Source organism: Macrobrachium rosenbergii, chromosome 17 (assembly GCF_040412425.1).
Source record: "Macrobrachium rosenbergii isolate ZJJX-2024 chromosome 17, ASM4041242v1, whole genome shotgun sequence".
NCBI classification, from domain to species: Eukaryota; Metazoa; Arthropoda; class Malacostraca; order Decapoda; family Palaemonidae; genus Macrobrachium; species Macrobrachium rosenbergii.
In genome coordinates this window covers 15,101,270-15,114,321 of record NC_089757.1, presented here as the reverse complement: position 1 = coordinate 15,114,321, position 13,052 = coordinate 15,101,270, and the positions used below count along the sequence as shown (strand labels likewise).

Genomic DNA, 13,052 nt, shown 5'->3' with positions numbered 1-13,052 from the left:
TCTTACTTTCTGCCTTTTGATTTATGTCTGTTCCCTCTGGCATCTTCTTATTTGGCTGTTCAACTTCTCTGACTTCTCGAAATTACTGTCTTCACCCCGGGTTCAAAAACAAATCTTCTTGGCGAACTTTGAGAATCAGATGGAACTCGACGGCCTCATTAGAATGAATGCAAGATAATAATAACTAGAAGTAGTAGTAGTAGTTTTTTTTTAGTAGCACTATCTTCATAATGATAATAAGGCCGTGATCTTGCTTTTGGATTCAGACTGATTGTATTTGCAGAGCGTAAATAATCGTGCGTACCAAGATAACGTAACCGAATGTAATCCTACCCAGCTTGGTCTTCGCTCTGTTAATTTGTTTCTGTTCTGTTGTATATTTATTTGTATTTACTTGATAAAAGATATAAATCTCTGTACGAAAGTTCATTAAATATTTGTCTTGATTGCCTTCGAAATGAGCATTTGATTACATACATAAACACAATTCTACTGAGTACAGCTTTGCAGGTTTGTGCACTGTCTTGATATTAAAACGCTCCATAATACCTGATTCTTATGGCTGCAATGCTTGCCGGAGTTAATGCTTGTGGTTTGCTTCAGCCTTTGTTTATCCGAACAATTCGGCTTTTCCGAGTTGTTTATTCAAGCGTGAAAAGCCTACGGAATTAAACATGGAATTTCGAAAGGTTTCAGCGCCCGATGCAATTGCACTTGGCTGGGGGTTCATTTCTCAAAGCATGGAGAGATTTGAAGGCACGGGTGTTAGAATATTCGCGGTTCCTTGAGTCCCGGGTAACAGGTGTTAATGAGCCCTTCAGTTATTTTCACTTCGCGTTGATGGATTTGATTCTTCATACTAGCGAGATTTTTTTATGTGCCCTTTAGAGAAGGTTTTCGTTAGTTTTAGTTTTATATAAAAGAAAACTTTTGTGCCGGCTTTGTCTGTCCGTCCGCACTTCTTCTGTCGGCCCTTAGATCTTGAAAACTGCTGAGTCTAGTGGGCTGTAAATTGGCATGTTGATCATCCACCCTCCAGTCATCAAACATACCAAATTGCAGCCCTCTAGCCTCAGTAGTTTTTTTGTTTTATTTAAGGTTAAAGTTAGCCATAATCGTGCTTTTGGCAACGATATAGGACAGGCCACCACCGGGCCGTGGTTAAAGTTTCATGGGCCGGGGCTCATACAGCATTACACCAAGACCACCGAAAGACAGATCTATTTTCGGTGGTCTTGATTATACGCTGTACAGGAAACTAGATTGCGCCGAAGAAACTTTGGCGCATTTTTTACTTGTTTTTTAGCTGTTTATATTTTTTTAACACTTACGGTATACCTTGACACCACTTTCGCGTTACGTAAATGTTGTTGACACCAATGTTAGTAATACATTAAACTTAAAATATGCTCTTCTTTATTGTCGTCGGTATAACACTGTAATGTAATACATGTAATTTGATTTCTTAACTAGCTTCAGGTGCATATCTTAATATAGACGTTAAGAATTCATCTGAAAATGTAATAAATATGTTTATTTAGAAAATCATTCTCTCTGATATTAATTTTAATAATATAGTATATGCCTTTTTACATTTCAGGCATTGTATAATTTACTTTTTATTTCTTGATTCACTTTTAGAAGTAAATCATCCTTCCACCTACGCTGTAACGTTATACAGCAAGAAACGTACTCTTTATTGTTATTAAAATAAATATATATATATATATATATATATATATATATATATATATATATATATATAATATATATATATATATATATATATATATATATATATATATATATATATATATATATATATATATATATATATATATATATATATATATATATCTCCACACCAGTGTTCTTATAAAGAAATTTATGTTACAGTGGATGCACACTAACAAGCTAGTTTGTTGATCTAAAATTAAAACATTCATAAATCTGTTAGATGTTTGAAGTATTGTACTCTTCATTATATAGACAGCCCCCATCTTCAACCCCATGAGCTTTGCGTTCAGAAAACCAAAGTGCATCATAAAAGTGTAAATCTATTTTTCAATATTTTATTTTCACCATTAAGCAAACATAAATTGACTGATTCTTTGTAGTCTTCGTATTCGACAAACGCGAGTGCATCACATTAATGGAAGTATATATTCAATAATTTAATATTAACATTAAGTAAACGTGTGCGTCCGATATTCTGTATGTTTTGTCGTCAGGGAACTGAGATATATCAGAACAGTATGAATATGTTTTTAATTTTTAATAATGGAAGTATATTTTCAATAATTTGATTTTGCCAATACGTATGCATACACTGTCCGATAGTATGTAAATTTTTTCTTCAGCAGCTTAGAACATATCAGAAGATAAAAGGAACATATTTCTCAATATTTCATTCCAACAAATATGTAAATATAAATACTCCCGCACTCCGCAAGCTTCGTATTCAGGAAAACAGAATGTACCGGGACAAAGGAAACATTTTTCTCAATTGAACAGCATGTTTTCCCGGGCCGGCCAGCCAGCCAGACACCTTGGGCCTCTCTTTGTTGGGTCTTGGAAGAAATATAGATGTCGATTAGGAAACTCAATGGGCCCAGAATGGGAACACGACTCCTGATCGACGTAGCAAAATGTCCAAGTGACTGATGGGGGTTTGCCCAGAGTAGGGGAGAGAAGGAGGATAAAAGTTCGCAGTCGCTGGAGATTAATTTCTCTCTCTCTCTCTCTCTCTCTCTCTCTCTCTCTCTCTCTCTCTCTCTCTCTCTCTCTCTCATTTCTGTATTGAATAATTCTTATATTTATTTGTAACCTTTTTCCCCATGCTTTTGATTCTATATTTATTAAACTCTCTCTTCCGTTCTCATTTCTGTGTTGTGTAACTCATACACGTTTGCCTCTGATTATCTATATAGTTTTTCTGTATTGTTATTCATCTCTCTCTCTCTCTCTCTCTCTCTCTCTCTCTCTCTCTCTCTCTCTCATGCACACACACACATTTCTAAATTGCGAAACTCACGTTTATACACATTTCTGCCTTTCCTTCGACAATTTTGTCAGTATTATATAGTAGACTCTCTCTCTCTCTCTCTCTCTCTCTCTCTCTCTCTCTCTCTCTCTCTCTCTCTCTCTCTCTCTCTCTCTCTCTCTCTCTCTCTCTCTCTCTCTCTCTCAAAAGCATACTAAAGAAAACAGCAATAAAAAAGAACAAACGTGCTATAAAAAGAATTTAAATAAACATAAACAAAAAGGTTGAAAACAGTTGCGGGATCTTGCTGCGACTTTTCTTTATGCTGGACGTAAAGTGGATGGGTGCTAGTCGAAGTCTCTCTCTCTCTCTCTCTCTCTCTCTCTCTCTCTCTCTCTCTCTCTCTCTCTCTCTCTCTCTCTCCTCCCTCCCCTGTTTTGCATATCTTAGTACGAATGGCTTCCGAAGGTACGTTCGCTTGTAATTACGTTGCCTCTCGGACTAATTTTGATTGCGCTGCGCTAATGAACGTTCCTAGTGAATGTTATCGTGGGGTTTTAATATCGAATTCTTCATGTCATGCTTTTGAAAATACGAGGTGTCTCGTTTTAGAGGGAGTACTTTGACTATTGTTCATAAAATTGGAATATACTCGTATTTTTCCTTAGCGATACTTTAATTGAAAAGGATATTCCATTTACTGTTTGTATGTATATGCTATGTTTCTATGAATATATATATATATATATATATATATATATATATATATATATATATATATATATATATATATATATATATATACACACACACATATATTTTTATCAGTCTTCGAGAATATGCTATGGAACCAAAGTAATATTTGCCTCGCTACCGAAGACCGTAATGTGTGACCTGCCACAGGAATAAGTGCACTGTACTGTAGGCATTACCTAAGGTTCTTTGCAGCGTCCCTTCGACCCCTAGCTGCAACCCCGTTCATTCCTTTTACTTTACCTCCGTTCATTATTCTCCTTCTTCCATCTTATTTTCCACCCTCTCGTAACAATTAATTCACAGTGCAACTGCGAGGTTTTCCTCCGTTTACACCTTTCAAACCTTTTTACTGTCAATTTCCGTTTCAGCGCTGAATGACCTCGAAGGTCCCAGCGCTTGGCCGTTGGCCTAACTACTGTATTCTGTTCTATCTTAAGTGAAAAGACTGAACAGCGTATTTATGGTGATTTGGTCTGGACTAACAGAGATGGACTGATGTAAATGATGCCTACTTCTCAAGTCTTGAAAAGAACGGAAGGACGTGAAAGTGCTGACTAGAGAATGAGGACGAGGTGTTGCAGGTACTAGATATATGGGAAAGACGGGGTTGCATCTTAGTTTTGGGTCAGTGGTGCAGTTGTGGGGTGCAGGTCAACACTTATGTAGATTAGTCTTTTGTACCGGTATAAGAGACGGTTGATTTTTTTTTTTGGAAGTTTTGCGTAGCCGGGTGTCATCATCCATTCGTTTATTCTTATGTTATGAAAATTATCGTGGTAATGACGGGAGTGTGTTGTTTTTCTCTGAAGCCACCTTACTTTTGGAATGATAGGGTATTGGTGATTTATATATATATATATATATATATATATATATATATATATATATATATGAAATTTTATCACACCGTGATTTATATACAATCATGAAGCTACAAATGTCGCTTAATATCGAAATTCACGCTACCTCGTATATCTCCGTTGGAGAATTGTCGCCGAAGGGAATTTATATAAGTGATAAATGAATTGGAATCGTCGGGACACGAACCCGTGACGAAAACCTATTCAGCGACTCCAGTGGACGTTTAACCATTGAGCCATATATATATATAATATATATATATATATGTATATATATATAGATACATAGATAGACAGATAGATACACAGAGTATTCTCTTAGCTTTTCTTGTATGTTTAGTATATAGAAGAGTGATAATGCATTCGGCATCTGTTAACGATCTACTTAATGACCTTTTGTAAACTCTTGCTAATGATATTTCTACACTTATTTTTTCGGTAAGTTAACTAGGCCAGCCCTCTGCAAGAAAAGCCGATTTATGAAAGCATAAACTGTGTTCTTAATGGATAACTGTCGCCTGTGTATGAAGCTGAGATCAAGCCTAAGTAGTTGGTTGCCAGCCCCATCAGCCTCCGTGGTTAGAAAAAGGACTGTTGCCTTTCTCTCTGGAGTTTAAAGGCTACATGATGAAGATGTAATGTGATGAAATAAATATCAGCTACTGATGTAGAATGTCTCTGGAAAGTATAACCCGAGAGAGAGAGAGAGAGAGAGAGAGAGAGAGAGAGAGAGAGAGAGAGAGAGAGAGAGGGGGGGAATTTCCCTTCGACCATGACCAAATAAGATATCACCACACGCAAACATCAGCAGCACGCACCACCCTCTCATTCAACCACTAGGTCATGGACAAGGTCATCTCAGGTCAAAGTCACGACAGCGTATTTCCCCCAGACTTCCGCTGTTTCAGATCCAGAGTTCAGCAGCAGTAATTTTAACTGGGTCAAATAATAGTGAGCTTGTTAGTAACTGTTATCCATGTAAATTTATGTTATCTAACCAATTCTGAAGCAGGAGGGAATTTGATAGACCTCGGCTTTTAGATACTTCTACCTTATACAACAAGAACTCTCATTGGTCATACCCATGCCAGTGACATCCGATTTTGAAGTATTAAACCGCTGACAATCACCACTTTTGAGTATGTTTGTATATGAGGCAGCTGAGAGCTATTTGCTTATTTCAACAGCTTCCAAGTTTCACTATCCAACTGATATTAAGTTTCCGTGCTAACAAATGTGCTTACAAGCAACACACGTACTGTTAAAAAGATAACTAACTTCCAACTTGGCTCACTGGATTTCGTGTTTAAAAAAAATAAACAAAATTCGTATTCAAAGAAATTAGCTGTCAAGCGGTTCTGCTAAATGAGAGGGAATATTCACCCCCAACCTACTTAAATCGTAGAACGCAGATTTTAAAGTGACGATACACCCCGAGCGCTCCTAACCTTAACGTAATGTTTCACAAATAAACCCTTGGATAACCTTCAACTGACGCCTAAAACGAACTGCGTCTCTGTCTTCCACAAACATCTGAATCAACGTAGCCGTGCTTTTAAGACTGTTCAATTTTTAACAAGCAGTAACTCGATTCCTTTTTCCTGCCGCAGCAGGACCCCGGGAGTCAGCAGGTACAGCTGCTCCTGCCTGTTCTGCTTTAACTCCTGCATATTGGAGCTCGTCAATGCACTGGTCAGAGAACTCTTTCAGAAAAAGGCCACGAAGTCAAAAGTATCGACAGGTCGATTTCGAATCCTTCCCGGCTACCTTGAATGGCCTGCTCTCGAATTCCTTCTGGATTCGCTGCTTCGGTAAGATAATGGGTTTCCTTATGAAAGTCGCTTACGCACGCATGCCCATACCCAGTTTCATATATATAGTTTCATATATATACATATATATATATATATATATATATATATATATATATATATATATATATAATCAATGACTTTTACATAAATACAGTATATATACATACATACACACACACACACACACACACACATATATATATATATATATATATATATATATATATATATATATATATATATATATATATATATATATAGAGTATGCATATATATAATCAATGCCTTTTACTGCAATCTAACAGTACTCTGTGAAGATAACAAGGCCCATCAAAACACTGTATACACGTTGTAGCCGTATATTTCGAATACCAATACTTCTGTACTAAAGTATTGATATTCGAAAGATATGGTTGCGACGTGTATATAACATTGTTAGTGGCCTTTTTATCTTCATTAGTGGCCTTATTATCTTCATATATATATATATAGTATACATACATATATATATATATATATATATATATATATATATATATATATATATATATATATATATATATATATATATATATATATATATATATATATATATATATATATATTATATATATATATATATATATATATATATATATATATATATATATGCATACATGTGTACAAATCCAGGACATTTGAGTATAGTTTGGTTTATTCCTTCGAAGCATTATGCTTAATATGGAGTTCATTAATTCCGTTAACATTCCGCTCCACTCACTAATGACTGTTCTTACTTTACAAAACTGGTTTTGACTCGGGGTATTAAAAAACGTGGAAGCAGAACTGGTAGAGCCACAAAAAATGAGGATGAATCAAGTGCATATGGCAGTGAAAGAGGGGAAACCCAAAGTGTTTGTTCTTTTTTTTTTTACCTCAAACACTCTAGATTAGGTTTTATTATTATTATTATTATTATTATTATTATTATTATTATTATTATTATTATTATTATTATTATTATTTTTCAGATGAACCCTATTCATATAGAACTAGCCCATAAGGTCCATTGACTTGAAATTCAAGCTTCCAAAGAATATGGTGTTCATTAGAAAGAAGGAAGGTAAAGGGAAATACAGAAAAAAGAGATCCCACATATTAAAAAGAAACAATAAATTAATAAAATAAATAGATAAGAATGTAATAAAATGCAAGAAGGAAAGTATTAGGGTAGTAATGCGTTGCATCTTCGCTTGAACTTCTGAAGTTCCAATTGCACGAGAAAACTCTGGGAGGTTGTTCCACAGTCCAACGGTGTGAGGGATAAAGGAACTCTGGAACTTTGGAGAAGCTCAACAGCGAGGCACATTTACTGCCGTCGAGTGGGTCATCAAACTTAGGATTCTCAAGCTGTTTATCGTCACCCGATTCCTGTGGCTCCTCTGTCGCGGAGTTGAGAAATATCCTTCTCTGGTTGTACAGACTTCTTTGGATGTATGTTGAGAAATATCCTTCTCTGGTCGTACAAACTCCTTTGGAAGTATGTGCTTATTCTTGACCTCTGTGGCCTGAGGTTATAAACGCGTGTTTGAGCAGCGTCACTCGAAGAGGGTGGGGTTTTGGGAGAGCAACCAGCACACAGCATGCCTCAGGCAAGGCGTATTCAACAACAAAAAAACTTATGCGTATTATACATAACTTTTTATGAAAATTTGTAAGCTTGCAGTTTTTCCGAAGTTGGAACAATGAAGGAATTGTTTGCGAGATGAATTCCATGGCGCAATATCATCAAAGCCTCATCTGTATCTGCTAAAATTAATCACCTGGAGTATGTCGTCCAAATAATATATTTTCACCAACGAACACAAAATTTATGCGGGCTTTTCTTGGGTGCGCACGTGAGATTATGGAATTCTGTATCGTCCTCTGTGTTTCTCGCACTATTAAAGCAGATTCTTTTAATGAGGTGTGTAAGCGAGAGAAATCCATTAAGGGTTTTTTTTTTACGTGTGAAGCTTATTTAAGCCAGTGACGTTTTTTCCCAGTCTCATGCATACCAGTAAGAATTAAGAATTGGAAATTTATGAAAATGAAATGATGTGCCGCTTATGATGAAAGAGAGAGTTTTAAGCCTAGATATTATTCATAATACTATAAAAAGAAGTTAGTTATCTTTTACATTTGTTGGCTGTGGGGTTATTGCATATAACTCACAAACATGTACCGGTTTTCGTGTATATTGTTGCTGTCAATGTGCGCTGTCATACTTACGGAAGCACGGGACAAGGCCAGGTCAAGCTTGTGGGCTCTTTAAATTGCAAAGGAATTTATTTGGTTGTTAGTTTTCACATAAACCTTTTATAGGCTTTTCCAGAATTTCTAAATCTCTTGTGCATTTCGTCCATAACAGAAATATGTTCAATTTTTTTATCTAAATATATATTTGTCTGTTACTGCATTTCTGTGTTTCATTATCTGTTTTTAAATCATCTTAGTCTTTTAAAGGCAAGTTTTCCTGGAAAAGTAAGTGGGTGTCATATTGCAGCAAGGAAAACTTGTGTGTATTATTAGATATAATTTAGTTTTTCATCTGCAGTAAAGTTAAATGTGCTTTTTACCAGTTTATTTAGGTATATATATTTATGTGGATAGTAATATTTATTCGGGGTGTTAGATTCTTTACTTTCTTATTAATTAATCGAGACAAAAAATATTTTTTGATCACTGGATTCCACTATTTTTCAGATATTAATGATAATCATGCTATTTCTATCACCTCGCCGATAAACAGTGATGCATCCGTTAATCATCAGATGGTAAAGATAACATAGAAATGTTTGATTTACCGCATCAAAAGGAGCCTCTGTTCATTATAGACATTATACATAGAATAATCTCTTTTATATAAAGGTTACTGATGTCATGCATATACGGTGACACTTCCGTAGTACAAGACCTACCTAAGCCTTGACCCACGTGACGCTTATCGTATGTAAACTAAGCATTTTTTTTTTTTGCACGTCTCATGAAATATTGATGTAGTCTGACGCCGAAGCCCTGCACGGAATAGATACAGCTGATGACGTCAGAGTTCTTTTGTTGGTGTTCAAGGCGATCGTAAATTAAGATTCGTTTTCAGGAAAAGTGACCGTTCAGTAAAGTCATTATTTGTTATGTTCAGTTGCTGAGTGAAAGTTTTATTCGATAATGTCGTGTTTTGCAATATACTTTTTTTTTTAATTTTCTTGCTAACACTGTCTGCTTACTGCATTCCTTATTTAGGTTTAGCCATGTGCTGAGAGCAAGTTGCATATTAAGATTGTTGCATTTAAATTTTTAGGTATATGTGCAAATTTCATCTCTCTCTCTCTCTCTCTCTCTCTCTCTCTCTCTCTCTCTCTCTCTCTCTCTCTCTCTCTGTTTTATTAGCTATTACTTACAGCAAGGAGTTAGGAAAGAAGAGGAGGTGGAAGAGAGGTGGGGAAGGGGGAGGAGGAGGCAGGAATTGAAAGGGTAAGATAGAAACGAATGGCATATCAATTGTGTTTGGGGGTTTGGCGTTAGTTAAGAAAGGAGAGGCTTTGAAATGTAAGAAAATAGTAACCTAGTTCTCTTTCGTTTTGTTATAATCACACTTTTACAAACGAATAAAAAATGTCTTCATGAATTAAAACTTATTTTATTCAGCTTCTTCTGTGTCAAACGATTGACATTCTTCGATAAATGACCAAAGTCAGTAAAAATGTTACGTGAAAATCTTTAAATGTCAGTGCTTGCTCTTGTTTAATTGTTTGATAATTAACTTTGTTTATTTCCTGAACTGTAGTTCTAAATATTCACTAAAATTCAATTATTCCATTCATATATGAAAGTGAAATGAACATGCTGGTTTTTTAAAATATTTATCTTGTAACCAATAAAATTTTTGATTATTGGAATTGATTATAATCCTATGGCTTTTTTTTTCTTAAATATTTATCCCTCAGTATTCAGTAAAACAAATAGAAATTCCTGCACCTTCCATTCATATAAAAAATCAGAGAGTATTAATCTTTACATTTTAAAAAATCGTCACCTCTTCGAAACTCAAGTTGGATTTAATGAAAAGAAGTTCAGATTCAGCATAAAACCCCTTTTATATCGCTCTCGAAGGCAACGCGGTCATGAATTTTTGATAACCTTTATGTAAATTTAGCCTGAGGTTCGGGTGGGACAAGCAAGCAGATCAGTGCAAACGTTTGAGTTCATGAGAGATTCATACTCCTCCTACGGATTTATATTGGTTGATCTAAACCAAACACACACACACACACATGTGTGTGTATGTACGTATGTATGTATATACATATATACATACATATATATATATATATATATATATATATATATATATATATATTATATATGTGTGTATGTGTATGTCACTTATACACGCTTGACTATGTATGTTAAATATTGAGCCAAAAATATCGTTTAATATCCAATTCACTATACGTGGGAATAACCTGCATCCAAGGGGAATTCAAACTGGAAAGTGCTTCTTACATATCTTAAGAAGTGATTATCCTTTTGATGATTACAATGCTTCAACACTTCTTCCTGTGGTCTTTTATGAATTGTTGATATTTGTTGAGCGTTCATATCCCACTGTTTGGAACGAGAACCTTCTCTTGTTAGTGCATTTTATTAACTGTACATACTGACGATTGTATTGATGATTTTTCATTGCACGCTGATTTTTTTTATATAATTCTCCAGGGTTGTAGTTTTGTGGAATTGGTATTCTCGACAAAATCTCTCTGCCTGAGTTATGCCACTTATTATTCACAGAAAAGAAATTTATAATTGGCGACATTATTTTACAGAAACACCAAGGACTAGGACTAGATGCTCTCTCTCTCTCTCTCTCTCTCTCTCTCTCTCTCTCTCTCTCTCTCTCTCTCTCTCTCTCTCTCTCTCTCTCTCTCTGTATAGGTAAAGGACGAAAAGTTTTCAACAATAATGAGGTATGGCTTAATAACAAAATTACCTAATGATCATCGTTTTATACTCCCTATGATGTTTTGTTCATATGAATTGAAATATTTTCCTAATTGGAATTTGGTATAGGCAAAAAGACCAATACAGCCTGAATTACGTTTGTTATTTTTGAAAGAGTTCCAATTAAAATTAAAGCCTGTTTTTGATCACAGTTGTCAAACTTTCTACTTTACAGTTTTCAAGGGAACACTTCACAGCTACCTCCGCATACTTGAAAGATTTATGAAATATGGCGCTTGACAGGATTCAGTGTAGTGCTTGACAACTTTGATGATGGTCATTGACAGCCATAAGGATGAGGCGAGACGTCTTTTGAAGTGATTTCTGTTTACCTTCACAGTAGCTGCGATAAAAACCCGTTTTATTGAATGTTTTATTCTTCTTGTCCGTACGCTGTTTGTTATAAAGAACTGTTTCAGAGGTCACCATCGTGCCGATAGGTTTATAGTCGAATTTTTTGTATTTATATTTATATTTTCTTGTATTGAAAATTCATATTCATGATTCAGATTCAGGTTCTGGTCTTGAAGATTTCATTTGACTTCCTCATCTTCTAATTTTTCACTCATTTTTTTTTATTATGTAGATGAGGTTGTGCGCGCTATGAGTTTTTTTTTTTTTAGAATAAATGTCTTTACGTTTGGAATCAATACGAATGATCTTACGATTCTAATTTCAGCTTAATCAATTATAATAAATAACAATTACTTTCTTTGCCTTGTCTGAAACGGAGATGCTCATTGTAATCATTATTAATTTTGTTATTCAACATCAGTACATATTGACATGGAATTTGTTAATAAACGATAATTTACTAAATAATCGTCAAAATGATAAAGTGCTCACATGTGAAAAAGAGAAACACAAAGCAAAGAAATAAAAATAATCAAATCAACAAAAGATTTGCTACATAGAGGCTTGCAATGATGTTGTTCCGTCCAATACCTCGAGAGCGCAGAAAAGCGAGATCGCTTGATGCATGGGAGTAAAATAAGCCCTGGGAAGCAAGAATTCTTTCAACCGTGCGTGGAAGCACCGCTGTCGGAAGCCGGAAAGTTAGCTAGATCTGCAATCTTCTGTAGGTTGGACACTCCCGATTACTCTTTAACTTTTCGACAAAAAAGTTGGCAGGGTTTCGTGTCCACCTTTCTCGGCTCCTCCTGTTTTTTTGTTGTTTTTTCAAAACAAGTTACTTTCTTTGTTTTATTGTGGTTAGTTTTCCTTCCAAACGTTACTTTGGATAAAGTTTCTCTCGAATATTTCCTTGGTTTTGACACGGAAAATAACTCTTCGATTCCTCAAGAGTAAGTGGCTTCTCTCTCTCTCTCTCTCTCTCTCTCTCTCTCTCTCTCTCTCTCTCTCTCTCTCTCTCTCTCTCTCTCTCTGCGGAAATATAAATTTCTCTCTTTTTAACAAATATTAAAAGCAACCGTTAAGGGTTCGCTGAAGCCACTGCTATGACTACCAAGATTCATCTCTCTCTCTCTCTCTCTCTCTCTCTCTCTCTCTCTCTCTCTCTCTCTCTCTCTCTCTCTCCAAGGCATAACAGTTCCTTCCAAAGGATTTAATTTAAAGGCGAAACCTAAACCCATGCCCCAGGCCCCGGTGCAACCGGGTGCT

The 13,052-nt window shown here is 35.4% G+C and overlaps 1 protein-coding gene across 4 annotated transcripts in view; it reads left to right on the top strand.

Annotated features, from left to right (window-relative positions):
- Positions 1 to 13,052, top strand: part of Slob (Slowpoke binding protein) — a 449,205-nt gene that overhangs the window by 20,865 nt on the left and 415,288 nt on the right. The gene's annotated exons all lie outside the window — the stretch shown is intronic.